This window comes from Cryptomeria japonica, chromosome 2 (genome assembly GCF_030272615.1).
Source record: "Cryptomeria japonica chromosome 2, Sugi_1.0, whole genome shotgun sequence".
In the NCBI taxonomy this organism is placed as follows: Eukaryota; Viridiplantae; Streptophyta; class Pinopsida; order Cupressales; family Cupressaceae; genus Cryptomeria; species Cryptomeria japonica.
The window spans coordinates 243548364-243555455 of record NC_081406.1 but is presented as its reverse complement, the minus strand read 5'-3'; positions in this window follow the sequence as shown (position 1 = coordinate 243555455).

Genomic DNA, 7092 nt, shown 5'->3' with positions numbered 1-7092 from the left:
GTTCTAGTTGATCTAGGTTATGGACCATCTTAATGTAACGTGTGGATTGGACCTCTCGATGTGTTTCCAGGATGTCTTATATTACTGGATATTGTTTATTTGGTCTAAGGCCGACATGTTTGTGTAATTATGTAATTAGTTTATTGTCTGGTGGCTGATCTAATTGTTTATGGTCAAGGTTTTGCATATATGTTGTAAGATCTCATTGTAGATCATGATATAGGTATAAGGTCAAGGAATGGGATATGGATATGTAATGTGCAAATAATTTAATATCATTCAGGCAGAGGACTTGGTCGATCCTTAGAGATCGAATTGGGTTTATGTAAGAGGATTTAGTCCTCTGATATTGAGCTTAATCAAAACTGTACTCAAGCATAGGAGATGCTATCTTTGCAATTCAAACACTTCTTCGGATTGTAGTCTGGATTTCTATTTAGTCAGTGAGACTCCTTTTGTGATGAGAAGTGTGCTCTAGGTTGTTGATCTTCCTGCAAGTGCAGGCCCCTCAATTGTAATTCACATACTTACTGCAGAAGTATTATCTGACTGTGGGTAGGCTTCCCACCGTGGTTTTTCCCTTTACCAGGTTTTCCACATATAAATCTTGGTGTCATGTGGATGGTATTTATTCTGTGATTATTGTTTATGCTTAATTGGTTTAACTTCTATTCTGGTATTTGGTTTAAGCATTCCGATATTAAAGTTTTAATTGCTAAATGTTCTGGTAATCTGTGACAACCGATTCACCCTCCCCCCCCTTCTAAGTTGTCTTCCAGTTATTTGAATTGTCTAACATAATTAACTAATCAAGATTAGAGGAATATTGGGATGTTTGGCTAAAGCGGGATTTGATTTATTAAAATAAATCAAACTTTATAGAAATTAGGGGATACATAGTTAATCAATAACTGAAAAATACAAAAAAAGGGAGAATAATTAATTAAATATAATTGTAATGTCACCAAAATGTAATGGTGGGTGAAAAATGTGTGAATGAGAGATCAAGAGGAAAACTACCCTTTCCCTCCAAGGAGAGATGGGAGTTTCACTACAGATTTCCTTTCAAACACTTTTCATGCAATTACATTAGAAGAGGGGGGAAAATTCACTAGACTCAACCTCCAAAGAAGAAGATAGAATTCTGAATGAAATGAGAATGATAATTTCATCCCCTCTTCATATTTGAAATGAAAAAGAATTGATTGAATTATGTATAGAGACTAAGTGAAAAAGTGACAAATAACTGATTATAACTTGAGATCGGAGTATGGGATGAAGTTGTGCACCTAGATCTGGCAATAATATGTTAAGATGAACTCACCCTATGAATTTGAGGAAAATTTTCCCGGACCATGGCGGGAATGTACATGGTCCTCTAAAAAATCTGTGAAACATAAAGATTTTTTCCGCCTCTACAAATGAAGTCCAAGTCCGAAAGTTTAGCTGCGCACCTACAACGTACACACAGAAAAGGGAGGAAAATGGGTATCCCTTATTTCTCTTTTGTGACCATTCTTCTATGTGTATCCCTATTCTTCTATTGTTCCCTTAATGTCTACTTGGGGCTGATGCAAATCATTAAGATCTTTTATTGGTCTCTTTCATGTTGACTCAAAAGACATCCTCTCTTCCCTTTCTTCTAAGGTAGTGTCCTTCTTTGGGGAATGATGATTTTTATATGCACATATACATACATGATATACATGAGTTATCATACAACATACTGACCCTGAGGAAAGTGAAACTCTCTCGTACCTTGTGTTTTGTGTTCATTATCCTTGGGTTTATTGCTCAATTGGGGGCTAAATCCTTGTGATAATGTGCTTCCTCTCTTCTCTCTCTCTTGGGTGTATCCTACCTCAAAGAAATAATTCCCGATAAGGTGTGCACGATTGATTTAACATGGGGGCATACACTCCACTCATATTTTCATTCTTTATACTTAGAATTACTTAGTGAACTTCGTGTTGCTTTGTAATATTTGGTATCCTTTCTTTCATGACTCATAGTGAGGGGAACTTTGCTACTTGCAGTCATGGTTCTCCCCTTCTTGATATTCCCTTTTACTTTGTCAATCAAATTCGTAAGATCCTAAGTCCACTGGGGGCTTGGTGCATCTTGCCTCCTTGACATGGTAAAAGTCTTTCAATCTTGTTTCCTTGTACTTTACCGATAGTATTGGCATACCCTCTCGATCTTGTTGATCACTATTTTGAGAAGGCGAGCAACATGCTAGAGGAGCGACATCAAGCACAAAAAATGGAGCTATCACAAGATCCAAACAAGGACTATGATCATGTTGTAAGTCACTTTGTTCGATTCTAGGAGCTAGGATTAGGATTTGTGAAAAATCAGTGGATAAATGCTTGTCCACGTCAACATATTCATACTCACTATCAGAAGCATTAGGAGTTGTATTATCATCATGAATAACATTTTCCCTCATTTCTTCATCTATATTTATAGAGAGAGGAGTACGAACACAAATAGGAGTAAAATGATTACATGTTTTGTGCAACTTATGATTTGGAGATGTAGGTTGAACATCTTGCTTGGGAGAAAAATGGAATCATGTCAACCATCAAAGTTTGAGGAGATTGAGTATTTTGAGGGATGGATTCATGAGCTTGAACATGACATCTTTGTTGGCATTCTCTCGCACAATGATTTTGTCGAGTCCTAGTGGAAGGCTGAGAAGGAGGAGGAACACTTGAAAAAGTAGGAATGTTTCTCTCCTTGATAGTTGAAGGTTTAGGTTGAGGTCATTTAGGTTGAACAAGAAGAGAAGCAGGTCTCTTCTCTCAATAAGAGGAAGGAGGTGGAACTGTACCATACAAAGGAGGAATATTAGGTGTAGGAAGGAGACCAGGTTCATCATGAGGAGAAGGTATAGGTCTAACCTTAGGAGGAACATTGTTGTTCTTCTTAGGAGAAGGTATAGTCACATCTAGAGGAATAGGTTGACAATCTTCCTTAGGAGGGAGATTAGTTCGATCCATGAGGGGAAGAACCTCATCTTGAAGAATAATAGGAATGTCAAGTGTTAGGGATCTAGGTTGACTTAAGGATAAGATCATATCTTTCTTCCATTTTTGATAAGATTGAAAAAGAGCATCACTCTTTGATGGAAGAGGTTTAAATTGTTTAGGTCAAAAGAAATCAATAGGAACAACGGGGCTTCTTTCAGATGGACGAAATAAGCTATGGTTCATGGTTATGATTTATCCATTGTGAGGAAATGTCAGACACTTGTGGATTGGAGAAGCAATAGCCTTCATGGAAGATAGCCAAGGATAGCCCAACTTCACATGGAATTGCTCAGAAGAGGGTATGATAACAAAGTCAACATCCATGGAGTTAGTATGAACTTAAACAAGAAGGGTGATAGAGCCAATGGTAGGACAAGAGAATCCATCAAATAACTTTACAACCACATTTGAAGCATCATATATTGTTTTATCCAATCATAAAGTGAAAAGATACTCTTTAGTGATGACATTAACCATGCAAGATGGATCAATAAGGGCACCATAGCAAGGGATGTCCTTAACCTTTGCAACTATGTATAAAGGTCCATCAGGTGCTCCAATGGTCACCAGGGTCAAATGTAATACAAGGATCCTTAGGCGTATCTTGTTTTTCTACCATATTTACCAAGTTCGGAGCCATAGAGGTGAATTCCTCAGAAGAGAAAGAATTAGGCACAATCTCAATAACATTAGAGGTATGAGAAGGGAAGGGATTAGTGAAAATATTAAGATTTTGATTAGGAGGAGCTACTGATTTATTCCCTTTATCATTCATACCTGCCATAGATATAGTATTGTTATCAATTAAATCTTGAATCTTATTTTTTAATCCAAAACCTTTCTCAGTATCATGACCAGGATGATGATGAAATTGACAAAATGAATTATTATCAAAATAAGGGGATGCAAGTTTAGAAGGATCAACTAGTTTTATAGGAGGAAGTTTGATAACATTTATTTGCAACAACTAAGACATAATACTATGTAAAGATTCATTCAAAGAAGTAAATTGTCTTTCTCTTTGGAAAAAATTAGAAATAGAAGGCACACATGGTGTAGCATTCATATTGTTGTTGTTGATTGTATCATTGAACTTGATGAAGCTTTTCGTTGGTTTGAACTTTGCAAATGGTTGTTGAACACTCTCCCCCTTATGACTCGGAGCCATAGGAGTTTATTGCTCCATTTGACTCACAACCAGTTGATAATTGTGGAGTGTTGTGCACAACTGCGGAAAGGAAGTAAACTCAAACAAAAGAAGTTTTTCCCTGATTTTTTTTTGCAAATTCGAAATGAAAATTCTTTGAATATCATTATCAGGTACATGAAAAGAAATTTGAGCACACACACTAGTACATTTGGAGTGATTTTACGACGAGCATTTCCGACAAGCTATGGGATTTATTTTGTTTTGTAGGATTACTTTGTTTGTTTTTTTCAAAAATTACCCCGTGTTTGTCAGAATTCTGACATGTCAAAATTTCAAGTCGAAATTCGGACAAAAAATCAACGAACATTTCTGATTGGCTATGGGATTTCTTTTTCTTTGTCGGATTTTTTTTTTTTTAAAGTACCCTGTGTTCGTCGTAATTTGGACGTGTTGAAATTTTGCATCAGCATCCCGATGAACATGGATTTTACCTATTGATCGGCATATGTTGGTTTGATGATTTTCATAGCCTCTTGATTTCTTTTTACTCATCAAGATAACATAAGCCGATGACCACTCTTCCTATTGATCAGTGCGAGTTATCTCGTTAGTCTCATCGGGCATCGGGATACCTTAAAATGTGTTAAGGCGATGGGAATAATTTCCCCGATGTCTTTTCCCTTGGCATAGCTCCTCCCGATATGTTATGTCTCCTCAGCATAAGCTTTGACCCTTTATTGTTGTAACCTTTGTCGATGTGTTTTATTTTTGCCACTGTCCAGCAGGATAAGTCTTACCGATAACATCATCGGCTATTGACAATACAAGATTTCTCCATTGCTGCTAGTGTGCGTTCTGTCGATGGACTTCATCGGTGTATTATATCCTGATCACATGCTTCTACTTGTGTGTTACCATCGGTTTGACTTTGGCCGATAGTGCAGATTTCATATTTGACGTTAGAATTCCATTGGCATATGTTGGTATGATGATTTTCACAGCCTCTTGATTTCTTCTTACTTGATGAAGCTTTTTGTTGGTTTGAACTTTGTAAATGGTTGTTGAACACTCTCCCCCTTATGACTCGGAGCCATAGGAGTTTATTGCTCCATTTGACTCACAACCAGTTGATAATTGTGGAGTGTTGCGCACAACTGCGGAAAGGAAGTAAACTCAGACAAAAGAAGTTTTTCCCTGATTTTTTTTTGCAAATTAGAAATGAAAATTCTTTGAATATCATTATCAGGTACATGAAAAGAAATTTGAGCACACACACTAGTACATTTGGAGTGATTTTACGACGAGCATTTTCGACAAGCTATGGGATTTATTTTGTTTTGTAGGATTACTTTATTTGTTTTTTTCAAAAATTACCCCATGTTTGTCAGAATTCCGACGTGTCAAACTTTCAAGTCAAAATTCGGATGAAAAATCGACGAACATTTTCGATTGGCTATGGGATTTCTTTTTCTTTGTCAAATTTTTTTTTTTTAAAGTACCCTGTGTTTGTCATAATTCGTACGTGTTGAAATTTTGCATCAGCATCCCGATGAACACGGATTTTACCTATTGATCGGCATATGTTGGTCTGATGATTTTCACAGCCTCTTGATTTCTTCTTACTCGTCAAGATAACATAAGCCGATGACCTCTCTTCCTATTGATCGGTGCGAGTTATCTCGTTAGTCTCATCGGGCATCGAGATATCTTAAAATGTGTTTAGGCGATGGGAATAATTTCCCCGATGTCTTTTCCCTTGGCATAGCTCCTCTCGATATGTTATGTCTCCTCAGCATAAGCTTTGACCCTTTATTGTTGTAACCTTTGTTGATGCATTTTATTTTTGCCAGTGTCTAGCGGGATAAGTCTTACCGATAACATCATCGGCTATTGACAATACAAGATTTTTCCATTGCTGCTAGTGTGCGTTCTGCCAATGGACTTCATCGGTGTATTATATCCTGATCACATGCTTCTACTTGTGTGTTACCATCGGTTTGACTTTGGCCGATAGTGCAGATTTCATATTTCACGTCAGAATTCCATTGGCATATGCTGGTATGATGATTTTCACAGCCTCTTGATTTCTTCTTACTCATCGGGATAACATAAGTCGATGACTTCTCTTCTTTTGTTGATCGGTGTGAGTTATCCTGCTAGTCTCATCGAGCATCGGGATAGTTTAAAATGTGTTCAGGCGATGGGTATAATTTCCCCAATGTCTTTTCCTTTAGCGTAGCTCCTCTTGATATGTTATGTCTCCTCAACATAAGCTTTGACCCTTTATCGCTATAACCTTTGCCGATGCATTTTACTTTTGCCAGTGTCTAGCGGGATAAGTCTTACCGATAGCATCATCGACTATTGACAATACAAGATTTCTCCATTGCCGCTAGTGTGTGTTCTGCCAATGGACTTCATCAATGTATTATATCCCGATCACATGCTTCTACTTGTGTGTTATCCTTGGGTTGACTTTTGCCGATAGTTCAGATTTCATATTTGATGTCAGAATTCTGATGAACACAAGGTATTTAAAAAAAAAAGTAATTACGCACCATCATTATACAAGGGCTTAGGGTGCAAAAATTGGGAGGAAGTGGGCACAATTGTTGCAGATAGATGCTCAGCAGCAACTGTACAACAAGTTGGTCCTTTCGTTCTTTTCATCAAGATTTTTTTCAAGTTCCTTTGCTTTCCGTTCATTCTCTTGTTCACTTTATTTCCAGTTGTAACCAGCTTTAATTCCTAGTAAATGGCCCCATAGAATAGTAGGGCCTTTTCTTTCAGTTTGAATGAATTGGAATTTAATTTGAATAAAATGGCCCTACAATTCTATGGCCTTTACTTTTCGGGTTGGCTAAATCTTTTAAGTTTACTTTTGGTTTTTGCATTTGTTCGAAAAACTTC